This window comes from Phascolarctos cinereus, unplaced genomic scaffold (assembly GCF_003287225.1).
Source record: "Phascolarctos cinereus isolate Bilbo 61053 unplaced genomic scaffold, phaCin_HiC Scaffold_4;HRSCAF=312, whole genome shotgun sequence".
Lineage (NCBI taxonomy): Eukaryota > Metazoa > Chordata > Mammalia > Diprotodontia > Phascolarctidae > Phascolarctos > Phascolarctos cinereus.
In genome coordinates this window covers 508569526-508583986 of record NW_027555847.1, presented here as the reverse complement: position 1 = coordinate 508583986, position 14461 = coordinate 508569526, and the positions used below count along the sequence as shown (strand labels likewise).

General features: G+C 40.5%; 1 protein-coding gene across 1 annotated transcript in view; it reads right to left on the bottom strand.

The window, feature by feature from the left end:
* The window catches only part of LOC110197071 (myosin regulatory light chain 12B-like), a 30359-nt gene extending 26342 nt beyond the window's left edge, over positions 1-4017 (bottom strand). Inside the window, exon 1 of the mRNA XM_020970672.2 lies at positions 3864-4017. The gene's annotated coding sequence lies outside the window, so the exon portion shown is untranslated. The remainder of the gene's footprint in view (positions 1-3863) is intronic.
* Between the last annotated feature and the right edge of the window lie 10444 nt (positions 4018-14461).

Genomic DNA, 14461 nt, shown 5'->3' with positions numbered 1-14461 from the left:
AAAATTTCAATGCAGGAAAAATGACATTTAAAATAAATTATTAAATTTAAGACGTATCATCTTTTTAAAAAATACTTATTTTTTGAAATGATGCAAATTTTTTTAAAAAAACCATTAAAGGGTTAAAGATTTCCAGGGAGGTGATGAGTAAATTTTTTTTAAAGGGGGCAGTAGGTCAAATAAGTTTGGGAACCTCTGGTCTACTACTTCCAGTCTTTCCCCTTTGCAATCCATCCTAAATATAGCTGTCAAATTGATATTACTAAAGCATAGGTTTGGCTATATCACTGACTCCCCATCGCCCAAAGGATAAAATACAAATTCTTTTGCTGAGTAGTTAAAAATTCTTCATAATAGGGCTCCAATCTAACTTTCAAATTGGGTTCATATTACTCTCCCTCTCATAATTTACAACTTGCTGTAGCCTGTACATGATATTCTATCTCTCACTTCCATACTTTTGCACAGGTTGTCCTTCATTGGTAGAATACTCTTCTTCCTCACCTCCACCTTTGGAATACTTGGCCACTTTCAAGGCTCAGCTAAATACTGCTTACTCCTGCTCCACCAATTTACCACTCAGGAATTTACTTTGTACAAAATTTTCATTTACTTATAGCATACATTTGTATCCCCCAATGCAATGTAAGCTCCTTGAAGAAATGTTTAGTTTATGTCTTTTAATTTCAAGCACCTACACAGCACATTATTTTTCGCCCCCTCTTCTCTTCTATCTCCAAAAAACAAAAGAAAACTCAGCTTCTCTTTGCAACTATTTCATTACCATCAGGGTAGCACAACTCTTTCAGCACCTAGCACAGTGTCTTGCTGGGCATAGATGTTCAATAAATGCTTGTTTAATTAAATTGAAGGCTCTTTTCTTGGTCTTTTGTTCTTGAATGGTCCAATTTAATTCAAATATTACCCATGTTTTATGTGCTTTGCACATGTAAGTAAGATCTGGGGTGGAAATAAACTCCTATGTGTCAGGCACTATGTTAGTTGCTGAAAGAACAGTGATATATCTGAAAGAAATGAGATAGTTGTAAAAAGATGATTTTCTTTTTTTTTTTGGTGGAGAGGAGTTGGGAATGAGGTGGGTTGAGAAATGACTTGGAAAACCAATTATTTTAAACATGATAAATCTGAGGCAACAATGGCACATAGGATCATTGAACTAAAATATGAAAAAGACCTTTGAGAACATCCACATCAATTTCTTAATTTTGTAAAGGAAAAAAATGAAGCCAGAAAAATGAAATGCCTCCTCAAAGGCACACAGCATATGGAACACAGAAAGAATTTAAACCCAGGTCTTCTAACTCCAAAATCTAGTGCCCTTTCCATGACCTCACACTGTCTCTCATTTAAGTGAAGGTGGTTTGTAAACATGGGACATGAGTTCAGAGCAGCCTAGACATGAAAGCTGACACCATTTAAAAGAATGAGATTTCCTAGACAGCAACATAGAGTAAAGAGAGTCAAGAGGAATAATGCCCTCACCTAAAACTTTTGAATATGGGAGAAATTGAGGAAAAGAATGAATGTCAATTTTCCTCTCAGTTCTTTGAAATGTTTCCCACATATTCCCTATTTCTCTTTACTTCCACTCCTTACTACAGTGGTCAAGACCAATGTTTTCTCTACATTTTAAAAGTTACCAGATGATCACATTGAGCAATAAACTATGAACACTGCACACAAACAGAATTTAGTGTTATAATCAAATAAAACTTATAACAAAGCAGATCTAACACACTTAATCATATTCATAATTGTTCTTGGATCTCACAATAATTAGCCATTTATGATACACAGCTATCCTGAACCGTCAGCCTTGACCCTGTAACTCCCTTATTCAATAAACTCCAGTGGTTCCCTATTGCCTAAAGGATCAAATACAAACTCCTCTGGCTTTTAAAGTTCTTTGTAACATAATAAACAGAAGGTAGTTAGGGAGGAAGGGCATCAGGAGTTGAAAAAATCAGGAAAGGCTTTTCCAGAAGTGATGTTTGAATTGATCTTTAAGGAAATTAGGGATTAGAATGAGAAATGAGTATTCCAGTCCTGGAGGACAGCCACTGAAAAGCCACAGAGATGGGCATTTTGTGTCTCAGTAACAGCTGTTTTATTCCTAGGCAAAATTGTGAAGAGATGGATGACCCAGAGGACAAAAAGCATGATCATTACATTGCAAGGAGAAAAGTAAAGGGAGAGACTCCAACAAAGGACAGTGGCAAACCTTGAGCACTATAAAATATCTGTCAGTTATTATTTTACTTTAGACTGGATCCTGGCCTCTAGGAATGGGGGGGGGGGATAAAACAGATTTTGTGGTTCATTAGGGAAGGGAACTGGAGGGCAAAGGGAGAAAGCTGGTTCCATATGAAATTGTAACTAAGAGGCACTGTTATTTTTCCCCAATAACTCACAAGACTGACACCCTTCCCATCTTGGAAACACATTTACACTAAAGTTTAAACTACTGGGGGGAAAGTATAGAAAAAAGAGGCTGAGATGACTAAAATTTTGTTTACTTCACAATTTTGCCCAGGACTGAAAAACTGTCCACCTACTTTTCCTAGACAATCAAAAGCTATTCAACTTGCTGAAATATTGAGGGCCCTAAAATTCTTTACATCACTGTAAGCAAGATACTTAAGTGTCAGACGCCTCTCCAGTAAAACAAGAGGACTGCACTAGACAAACTAGGCAGACTAGAATACAGCACAGGAACCTAGAGACTCGGCAACTTGCTTTACTACTTGATAGCTGGGTCATGTTGCAAAAGTCATTTCACTCCACGTCCCAGTTTCCTCATGTATAAAATGGGGGTGGGGTGGACTAGGTCCTTAAATTCTACACTCTAAGCTCTATAATTATAACAAACTGATCTTTATCTCTCCCCTCCTCCAAACCATCCTACATAAATGCTGCCAGACTAACCATCTTAAAACGGGCTTTTCTCATGCTACTCCAATGTTCAACAATTTACAACGGTCCCTTAATGCTTTCTATATCAAATTCAAAACTCCTGTAATCCAGCTTTAAAAAACCTGCCATAAACTAGTCACACTCTACCCAACCTTATTTACTCCTTTTCTTCCAAGTCCAAACCCTCAGATTCGTAGCTTCATCTTTTTGATTATTCTTATATTTTACATCTATTATTTTTATACACAAAAATGTAAATATTTTGTATTTATTATTTTGTCTTGCCCTCCCCTTGCCTCCGGCCAAGATATTATTTCTTTGGGATTCCTATCCCTTCACGTACCTCTCCTCATGCTTCCAAACCCTGGGGTACATACACAGTGATGCTCAATGAATACTTCCTTGGACCTAAGTTACGCGCACCTGAAGCTGCAGCTCAACCGCTGGACCCAGGCATCGGTTCTGCCCTTACAAGCCGGGGGTGGCGGGTTCGGAGGCAGAGTGCCCGGGGCGGCACCCCTGGGCTCCGAGGCTGGGCATCCTGGTCTACTTTCTCCCATTCCAATCCCCCGCCAGGCCCCACCCGGCCAAGGTTTCCAGGGTGGGTCCGAGGGCAGCAGCCCTCTCTCCATCCCAGCCAGGGCTCGGGTTCCCATCCCATCCCATCCATCCCCCCCCCCCGGAAAGCCCACCAGGGGCAGGGGCACCATAGACAACGGATCTCCACTCCCTGCCTCCGCCTCTCCCGGAGAGACCCTGACCCTCCACTCTGCCTCCGTCACCCAGCCCGTCCCCTTCTCTCCCCCCCACCCCGCCACGGCCGCCTTCCCTCCCCCACAACGGGGCGGGGTCCGCCCGGAAGCTGCGCCGGGAGCTCGGGAACTGCGAGACGGACGATGTCACGCTCTAACGGCGCGGGCGCCACTCACCCGCTGCCACCAAGAACCAAAAGAAATGCAGGGCTTTCCCTGCGCGAGACCAGAGCGGACCACCGCCCAGGTGACAGCGACCAGCCCACCCGCTGCACTGGAAAAGCGGCTCGGCGTCCGGACTCCGCCGCTTCCGGAAGTGACCGCGTCCAAGTCGGAGCGACTGGGGGGTGGAGAAAAGTTGTCTCTCCGCCCCCAGGCAAATGGATAAAATTAGGGAACGCTTCCACACCGAAGAAAGGAGAAGACCGTCTTCTGTGCTTTTTGGCCACTCCCTCGTGGCATTTTGTCACTTTGGATTTGGCAGGTGTCATTCTTACTCTCTGGATAACCACCCCCTACGTTCCGTAAGGTGGTAGATTCCAGTGGCTGTTCCGCATTCCAAGCTTGCCGGTTCTTGGCACTGACTCTGATCGGGAAAGAGGGAAGGGGCAATGCAGAGCCGGGCCGAGCTGGGCGAGCGCGGAATCTGGACCCTGGGCAGGGCGGGGCCCAAGCAGCCGGGAATTCTGGAAACTGGGTCCAGTGGGAATGGAGGGAAAAAACGTTAGGCGCCGGTAGTGGCGCCTTCCTCCACCTGCTCTGGCCTCAGAAGCCGGCTGGCTGCTATTGCCACTGGGAAGGTAAGAGTCCGAGCTGCCAGCCGGGACAGCTGCCGCTTGGGACACCGGCCGTGCACGGACGCCTTCACCCGCTGGCCCCCGCTGCCCTCCTCTGGTTTCCTTTAGTTGTCTTACCTTCGTCTGGTAGGTAGCGTTACAGAGGAAGTTACGTGCTGGCCTCTCGGCCCGGAACCCGGTTGGTTTTGACTTAAAAAAATCAAGCTTCCTTTTTCTCCTTGAGACTAAAGGATTATATGTCATGGGCATCGATTTCAGGCATTGATGAAAGAGAACTCCCAAAGAAAACACGGCCATTTAATTTTATTTTTTATTTGAAAATTTTAGTTAAAAAACTAAAATTTTTAAAAATTAAAATTTTTCTATTTGTATGGTGATCATAATAACAGGACGATATTTTTCTCAAAATAATTTAATATGCAAGGTGCAGGAGAGAATATGAGTTAGATCATAGGAGATAGGGAGCAGGTGTTGTAAAATAGTCTGTAGACCTGGATTTATGATTAGGTTCTGCTACTTAGTATCTGTATGATTTTCGAAAAATTGCTTACCCTTTCTGGGCCTCAGTTTCCTCATCTGAAAAATGAGCAAATTGTTGCTTCTAGCATCGAATCCTATAAAATCTGTGCATAATTTCTTGTTAACAACATCATTGCATAATAAATGCCTTAAGATGGTGCTGATTTCCCACACATGGTTTTTAATGTTTTAGATGCATCATTTCACTGCCATAGACCTTCCCCCAAACCTCCCAACAAATAAATATAATAAAGCAAGCACATCAACACATTGGTCATTACTGAAAATGTATACCTCATTCCACACCTGTGGTTTCTCCCATGTCTTCAGAGACATGCTTTGCTGTTTTTTTTTAAATTTTTTTTGTTTTTTGTTATGTTTTAAGTTCCAAACTGTCTTCTTTGCTCCCTCCCCAGCCCACACTAGAGAAGGCCACCATTTGACACAGATATATAAATACATGTAAAACCATACTACATATGCTTCCATTTTTCAGTTTTTTCCCTGGAGATGGATAGTATCTCCCTTCACAGGTGTTTTGCAATTGATTTGAGTACTTATAATAACTTATTCTTCAAATAATGTTACTGTATACAAGGTTCTCTTGGTTCTGTTCATTTCACTTCATTATTTCATAGAAATCTTTCCATGTTTTTTTTTCTAAAATCAACCAGGTCATCATTTCTTACAGCATGGTAATATTCCATCACAATCATTAACCACAACTTGTTTAGCCATTAGTCTTTTTTAAAAAAAATTTTAAAATTAATTTATTTTGATCTTATCAACAATCACTTCCATATGCTTTTGAGTTTAAAATTTTTCTCCCCTTTCTTCCCCACCAACCTGCCCAAGAGGGTGCACAATCTGATATAGGCTGTACTTATACCTTCCTATTAAACATATTTTCACATTAGTCATGTTGTAAGTAAGAATTAGAACCAATAGGAGGAACCCCCAGAAAGAAGAAACAAAACTCGACAGAAGAGAAAAAAAATAGCAAATAGTATGCTTTAACCTGCATTCAAATTCCATACTTCTTTCTTTGGATGTGGACAGCATTTTCCATCACGAGGCCTTTGGAGATGTCTTACATCCCTGTATTGCTGGGAAGGGTTAAGTTTATCAATATTAGTCATCGCACAACATGGCTGTTATTGTGTACAATGTTCTTCTGATTCTGCTCATTTCACTCAGCATCAGACCATACAAGTCTTTCCAGGTTTTTCTGAAGTCAGCCTGTTCATCATTTCTTATAGCCCCAATAGTATTCCATTACATTCATATACCACACCTTGTTCAGCCATTCCCCAATTGATGGGCATCCTCTCAATTTCCAATTCTTTGCCACCACAAAAAGAGCTGCTATGAATATTTTTGTACATGTGGGTCCTTTTCCCATTTGTATGATCTCTTTGGGATATAGCCCTAGAGCACATTTTCATAGCCCTTTGGGCATGGTTCCAAATTGCTCTACAAAATGGTTGGATCATTTCACGACTCCACCAACAATGCATTAGTGTTCCAGTTATCCCACGTCTTCTCCAACATTTATCATTTTCTTATTTTGTCATATTGGCCAATCTGATAGCAGCAATGTGGTACCTCAGAGTTGTTTTGATTTGTATCTCTCTAATCAATAGTAATTTAGAGCATTTTTTCATATGACTATAGATGGCTTTAATTTCTTCCTCTGAGAACTGCCTATTCATATCCTTTGACCACTTATCAGTTGGGGAATGACTTGTATTCTTATAAATTTGACTTAATTCTCTATATATTTTAGAAATGAGGCTTTTACCAGAGAGACTGGTTGTAAAAATTCTTTCCCAATTTTCTACCTTCCTTCTAATCTTAGTTGCATTGGCTTTGTACAAAAACTTTTCAATTTAATGTAATCAAAATTGTCCATTTTGCTTTTCATAATGTTCTCTATCTCCTGTTTGGTCATGAATTCTTCTGTTCTCCATAAATCTGGTAGGGTAAACTATTCCTTGCTCTCCCAGTTTGCTTATAGTATCAGCCTTTATATCTAAATCATGAACCCATTTTGACTTTATTTTGGTATATGGTGTGACATTTTGATCAATGCCTAGTTTCTGCCACACTCTTTTCCAGTTTTCCTAGCAGTTTTTTTTTTCAAAGAGTGGGTTCTTATCCCAGAAGCTGGGGTCTTTGGGTTTATCAAATAATAGATTACTATAGTCATTGACTACTGTGTTTTGCATACTTAACCTATTCCACTGATCCACCACTCTATTTCTTAGCCAATACCAAGCAATTTTGATGATTGCTGCTCTATAATAATATTTAAGATCTGGAATGGCTAGGCCACCTTCCCCTGCATTTCTTTTCATTAGTTCTCTTGATATTCTGGACCTTGTTTTTCCAAATGAATCTTGTTATTATTTTTCTAATTCTATAAAATAATTTTTGGTAGTTTGGTATGGCATTGAACAAGTAAATTAGCTTAAGTAGAATTGTCATTTTGATTATATTTACTTGGCCTACCCATGAGCAACTGATGTTTTTCCAGTTATTTAGATCTGACTTTATTGGTGTGAAAAGTGTTTTGTAATTGTGTTCTTACATATAGTTCCTGGGTGCCATTAGTCTTTTTAAAAAAATTAATCTGTCCCCATCCTATTACCCTTCCCCTTATCTTCTCTCAAGGTTCTCCAAAGGTTCCATCTCCTCTGGGAAGCCATTGATCCCCCCTCAGCGTATTTGTGCTCTCTCTCCCTCTTCCAAATTACTTGATATTTATTAGACAGTTTATGTGTTTTAGTTCCCCAATAGAAGGTAAACTCCTTTAAGGCATAGATTTTTTTTTTATTTGTCTGGATATTCCTAGCACAGAGGAGCAGTGAAGAATATTGGGCAGAGAACTGGCCTTGAAGTCAGGAAGATCTGGATTTGAGTGCTGCCTCTCACACTTGCTAGCTGTGTGATTCAGGGCAAGTCCCTAAGACTCAGTTGCCAAGTAGATGCCACTCTGCATTGACAGAGGAGTTTCCTTGATAGGAGTTCCCTATACCAATGAAATTATGGTTCTGGTCCAAAAACATCCCTAGCATAATGCCTTGTATATAATAGGCATTGAATGAATGTTTAATAATGAATATTCTCTCTCATTGACGTAGTTCATGATCAACTTCAAAACCATTTATGAAGTTGGCCCAATAATTCATTCTCCTGTTTGTGATGCTGACCATCTCTATCATCCTGGCAGTGTCCCAGAAGGAAAATTGGACAAACAAGAAAAACTCCCACAGAGCCTGTTTTAATGAATCAGTGGCCCTGCCAGCTCCTTTTGTTCAGTCCAGAAGATTATATACTGAGCACATGGAGTGAGTGCCTTGTGGCTTCAATTATCATGGGAGGGTCTACGAGGAAAAAGATCCAAGGAACTTCAGCTTGGAAGCAACTTTTGAACATCTCACAGAGAGGCCCAAGTCCAAACACAGTATATTTACCTCTCCATGGCTGAACTTTGTGAATATTTACAGTAGTCATCTTTAGCAAATATAATTCAGTTCAATTCAGCAAGCATTTGTTAAGTATCTGCTTCCTGCCTGGCAGTGTGCTAGATGATTAGCTATGTGAAGACAGAAAGAAAAAACGCCTCTGTCATCACAGTCACCTGGCAGAGTAAGATCATGGATCTAGAGCTTGAAGGAGCCTTAGAAGTCACTTAATCCAAGCCCCTCCTTTCCCAGCTAGGAAGCTAAAGTCCAGAGAGCTTGTGCCTTGTTCAGTGTCATAATGCCATTCGTCCTGACATGCTGTCTCGGCACTCTGGCTTTGCATTTGTATTGGCCACCCCTCAGGCCTGGAATGCACTCCCTTCTTATTAAGGACTTAAAGAGTTCTTTTCCTTTAAGATGCAGTTCAGGCACCACCTGCTGCATGAAGCCTTTCCTGATTTACACCTTCCTTACCTTCCCACCCTCCCACAACTGCTAGTGCTTTCCCTTCTAAACTACCTTGTGTTCAACCACTTTGTGCAATGTGTTTATTAACCTTGTACTGTGCTGAAATCCTTTCAGATGTACTTGTCTTCTCCATTAGGATATGTTTTGAGCAATGCATAGAGTGCCAGCCAGCCCTGGAGTCAGAGGGACCCTTCATCCCGAGTTCAAATCTGGCCTCAGACACTAGCTGTGTGACTGGTTAACCCTGTTTGCCTCAGTTTCCTCATCTGCAAAATGAGCTGAAAAAGATGTCAAACCACTTCAGTGTCTTTGTCAAGTAAACTCCAAATGGGATCATGAAGAATTGGACACAACTGAAAAATGTCTCAACAACAACAAATTCAGAGTTGGGATTGTTTCATTCTTTGTACTTGTATCCCTAGCATCTAGCACAGTGCCTGGCACGTAGTAGGCCCTTAAAAAATACTTGTTGAGTAACTGATAAGTGGCAGAGCAGGAATTCAAACTGGATTGAAGTATTCCAAGTTTAGCCCTCTTTCCATCGTGCTACATATGTGCATATAAACAAAGTAGTATCTGGGATGCTGACAACCTGGGATGTCAGGAAAGGACTTGAATAGGAGGTGGCACATCAGCTAGGCTGTGAATGGAAATAGGGACTCCAAGAAGCAGAGGTAAGGGAGGACATTCCAGGCAAGTTACCATATATAGTTATCAGTATACAAATGCAATTGAGTCAACAAACATTTATTATGTGCTTACTGTGTGCCAGGCACTTAGCTGAGAGCTGAGGATACTAGATCGTAGACTGAAACTACCCCTACTAGAAATGAGCTTACATTCTAATGGAGTCATGGAAAGGGTCAGCTTATGCAAGGATATGGAAGTGGGAATGGCTGCCAGTTTGACTGTAGTGTAGAATGCAAGAGGAAGTAATGTAAAAGCATCCTGGAAAGATCAGTTGGAATCAGGTTATGAAAGGCTTTAAACGTCAAATAAAGAAGTTGGTATTTAATCCTAGAGATTATTGCGTGCCATTACAGATTCTTGAACAGCGTAAGCAAAGAGGTGATGATGGCCTGACCTAGGGTGATGGTGGAAAGGGATGAATGGGAGAGATATGGAGGTAGACTTGGCCAGTGATTTGATAATGGAGTTGAGAGAGAATAAAGAGTTAAGGAGTTTCCAGACCTGTGATTAGAAGGCTACTAGTGCCCTAAACATAGAGAAGTTTGGAAAAGGAGTGACCTTAGGATGAAAAATGAGTACTGTTTTGGAGATGCTTGTGGGACATCTGCGTAGAGACATCCAGCAAGTGCTTGGTGATTCTGATTTGGGATGGAAGTTCAAGAAAGAGGTGAGGACTGGATATAAAATTTTGAGTCATCTGTATGGAGATGATAGTTGAACTCTAGGAGCTGATGAACTCACTGAAAAAATGTAGGAAGAAAAGAGGTGAGAGCCCAGGACAAAGAGTTGGAATACACCTACACAGAAGGGTTGGGACATGGCTCATAGTCTAATAAAGGAGACCGAAAAATAATCAAATGGGTAGGAGAAACAGGAAACAGCAGTCATGAAAATACATGGAGGAAAGAGTGGTCTCTTCAGAAGAGAATGAAACTGTCAAATACTGTGGAGAGGGCAAGAAGTATAAAGACTGAGAAGGTGTTGTTGGATTTAGTAGCTAAGAATTGAAGAGAACAGCTTTAGTCAAACGATAAGAACCTGAGAATCCGCCTTCTCAATTTGATGTTGATTGGCCCCTTGAAATGATTCACATTATTCCAGTATTGATGTGTGTGTGTGTGGGGGGGGTGACTTTGATTTCAGGTAGTGTGAACTCAAGAACTGCCACAGTATGTGAATTTGAGCTGTCATAATTTGTGTCCCCAGGACCAACAGTCACACTCATTTGTGGCTCCAACTCTGGAACTGTCACTAAAAGCCATTTTTCAAACTGGTTCCAACAATAATTGGGGCACTTAATTCTCAGGCTACCTCCTGGGGAGAAAGCTGCTTTAGCATCTCTGGAACTCTGCCTCAAGGGGGTGGCTTGGTATTACTCCAATTGCCTCTAGGTGTACCTATAGTAGTTATGGACATTATGTGGCTTGGTATAGCACCACTTGGTTCAGGGACAGATTCAGTTACATGCAGAACTGGGACATTAACTTGCTTCTCTCCGGACTGGGCTTCATTGAGGTTGAGAAAATATGATTCCTTGTGAGGCAATACAGAAAGCTGAATTCTTTGCTACTATAGTACCCCAGGTCAGCAGCTCCTTTGGATTTGGAAATAGCAAAATTAGAAAGCAGAAGACCAGAAATCAATTTTGTCATAGCAGAGAATCTACAGGTTATGGTAGGGAGGGAGAGAGGTTGTTTGGAGGTAGCACAGAAGAATCCTGGTTACTTTTTTTGTAGGAAAAAAAACATTAACTGAAAGCATGTGAGGCTTGCAAGTAACCTTTATTGAACCTGAGAAAAAGCACTCAATAAGTGTAGAGGGACAGGCTGCTACCTTCTTGTATCTGTGCCAATGTTCATCTCTGCTATATTAATATCTAGAACTTAGAGTAAATAGGGTAGGAAGAAATGCCTGGGAATATGCATTAGTCAGGAATCCAAAGCACCTGAAGATCAGAGGAGAGCCTAGATATGAGCTTGGAAGCTGAGAACAGAGAAAGAAGAACTAGTTAGGGGAGGAGAGCACCGCTTCCATTATCACCACTGATGATAAATGAACAATTTAAAGAAAGTTTAAATTTTTAATATTAAATAATTTTAAAATAATTTTTTGTTATTCTGTACTTAAACACCAATTAACATGAGGTTTTTTTTCTGCATACAAAGAATATAATAAAGGGGATTGCATATTAAACTGAATCTCTACCAAACTGACCTTTTTTTAAAAAAAATATAATGGATTTAACAAGTTAGTTTCAAAATTGTCCTGCCTATTTGTCTCATTAGGAGCCTCCTTTTGTTGTTTTTAAAAAAAATGTTTCATCATTATCATTTGCTTGTCACTCCACCTCTAGCCCCCTCCTACAATTAAAAAAAACAAAAAGCAATAAAAACAAAAAACCCTCCCTTTTGTCAAATAACCTTATGAAGCAAAACTATTCCACACATCTAAAAGTGCTCCTCATTCTGTATCAGTAGAATGCTTCATTGTTCCTTTGAAGTAAAATTGGCCATCGAGTTCTTTTATCTTACAAAGTTGTTTTTATTTACAATGATGTCATGGTATATGGGTTGTACTTTGCTAGCAGAGCTATCTGCTCATTTTCATTCTGCATCAGTTCATACAATTCCTGTTTCTCTGAATCCATCCCTTTTATTGTTTCTTACAGCATAATATTCTATTAACATTAATCTATCCAAATTTATTTGGCCACTCTGACTCTGTAGTTTATTTTTAGTGAGGAGGCAGCTAGGTGGCTCAGTGGATAGAGTACTGAGCCTGAAGTCAAGAAGGCCTAAGTTCAAATGTGGCCTCAGACATTCATTAGCTGTGTGACCCTGGGCAAATCATATAACCTGTTTGCCTCAATCCACTGGAGAAGTAAATGGCAAACCACTCCAGTATCTTTGCCAAGAAAACCCCATGGACAGTATGATGCAGGGGGTCGTGAAGAGTCTGACTCAACTAAACAACTCTTTTTAGTGATTTGGAGTGTTTTTTTTTTCATGTGGTTATTGATAGCTGGGGTTTCTACCCCAGAGAACTGCCTGTTCATATCTATTGACCATTTAGGGAAGTGAACTAGGCTGAATTGGAGTCCATAAACAAGTATGTAAGGGTTAATGAAGATATGTGAGGAATGTGTCAAAAATGAGTCTTATGATTTATCTTAAGGCTTTTCCCCTTCTCATCTTGCATAGCATATTTAACATCATTGCTCATTTGACACTCTTCCCAGATTTCTTTCCAAGATGACAAAAGCCCTACCACAGCTGACTCCATTTCTCATTTTATCTTCCTTTTCTTTCCTCTTCCCACCCACATCTGTTTCTCTTCTTTCCAAATTTGTCAACATTCCATGGCTTTTTTCCTTTTCTGTGTAGAGAACTCATTGGATTTTACTTCCTCCTAGGCCCCCACTCAAAACTTAACTTCACCTCTTTTGTGGTGGTTGTTCAGTTGTGTCCTGACCCTTTGTGACCTTGTCATTTTCTTGGCGAAGATAATGAAGTAGTTTATTATTTCCCTCTCCAATTTATTTGAATTCAGGTCTTCCTGACCCGAGTCCATGGGTCAGCTAGGTACCACGATAGAACACCAGCCCAGAGTCTAGAGGACCTAAATTCAAATTTGGCCTCAGACAGTTCTAGCTGTGTGACTCTGGGCAAGTCACTTAACCTTGTTTGCCTCAGTTCCTCATCTATAAAATGAGCTGGAGAAGGAAATGGCAAACCATTCTACACTATCTTTGCCAAGAAAACCCCAAATGGGGTCACAGAAATGACTGAAACAACTCAACTTCCTGATTTGGCCCAGTACTCTATCCACTGAGCCACTTAGCTGGTTTTCATCTTCTTAATACCACTTAATTTCAGGTGTCAAGGACTCATCAGGTTTATCAGGCAAAAGTTGATGCCTGTGCAGAATCTAAGCTGTTATATTTGTAGCCAGGCACGTGAGACTGATACCCTAAAGGTTCGTTATGTTGGGTGCTTCATTTGACTAAGAAAGCTTGTCTCTTCCAATGGAATTTTTTTAAAGCTGATGCTGATTTTCCACTGGAGATTGTTACTAAAGAAGGTTTGGAATCTCCCGTGGAAGCTGTCGGTTGTCAGTCAAATTGAATTCTCTGTAGTGATTGTAGTTGCTAAATTTGGAGCTGCTGTTTTATTCAGTGAGCACTGTTGTTAAACCAAAGATTTAGTTCTTTAATGGAGTTTTCTGAAATGGAGACCACTGATGGAGGCAAAGGAGCTTTTGCTATAGACAGTTATTGTAGATAAAGCTGGCATACCTCCCAACCTTCCCACCCCTCCTTACAGAGACTAATACTGTTGTTAGTCTTTCAGGAAATTTACCAAAGCAGGTAAGCCACTGGTTTGTTAAGGGAGGACTTTTTTTTTTCATTTGATTATCATTCTTAACATCCTCCACTTAAACACACTTTATTGGCTCTGGATTTTATGAGCAGAGAATTCAAGGAATGTTTAAGCATCAAACTTCTACCAAGCAGAATACTGAGTATACAGATACTAACAGCAGAATCTTACAAATTAGCCCCTCTTGCCAGTCCTTCAGTTCCCTGTTTTGCACAACCCTGAGTGATCACCAAGGCATGGTGATATGGCTCAAAAATATGCATCTGTAATCTAAAGAAATTATGTCCCAATGTGATTAGTCTCATCTAGAATTCCATGGTTTTTATCCAACTTTGCTTGATATAACTTGGTTATTAAAAAGGATTCCACTTATACACTATTCAAATTAAGTGCAAAACGTCAGGATACTGAGGCAAGTAAAGGACCCCACTTCCATCAAAGACTAGGATAGAAAA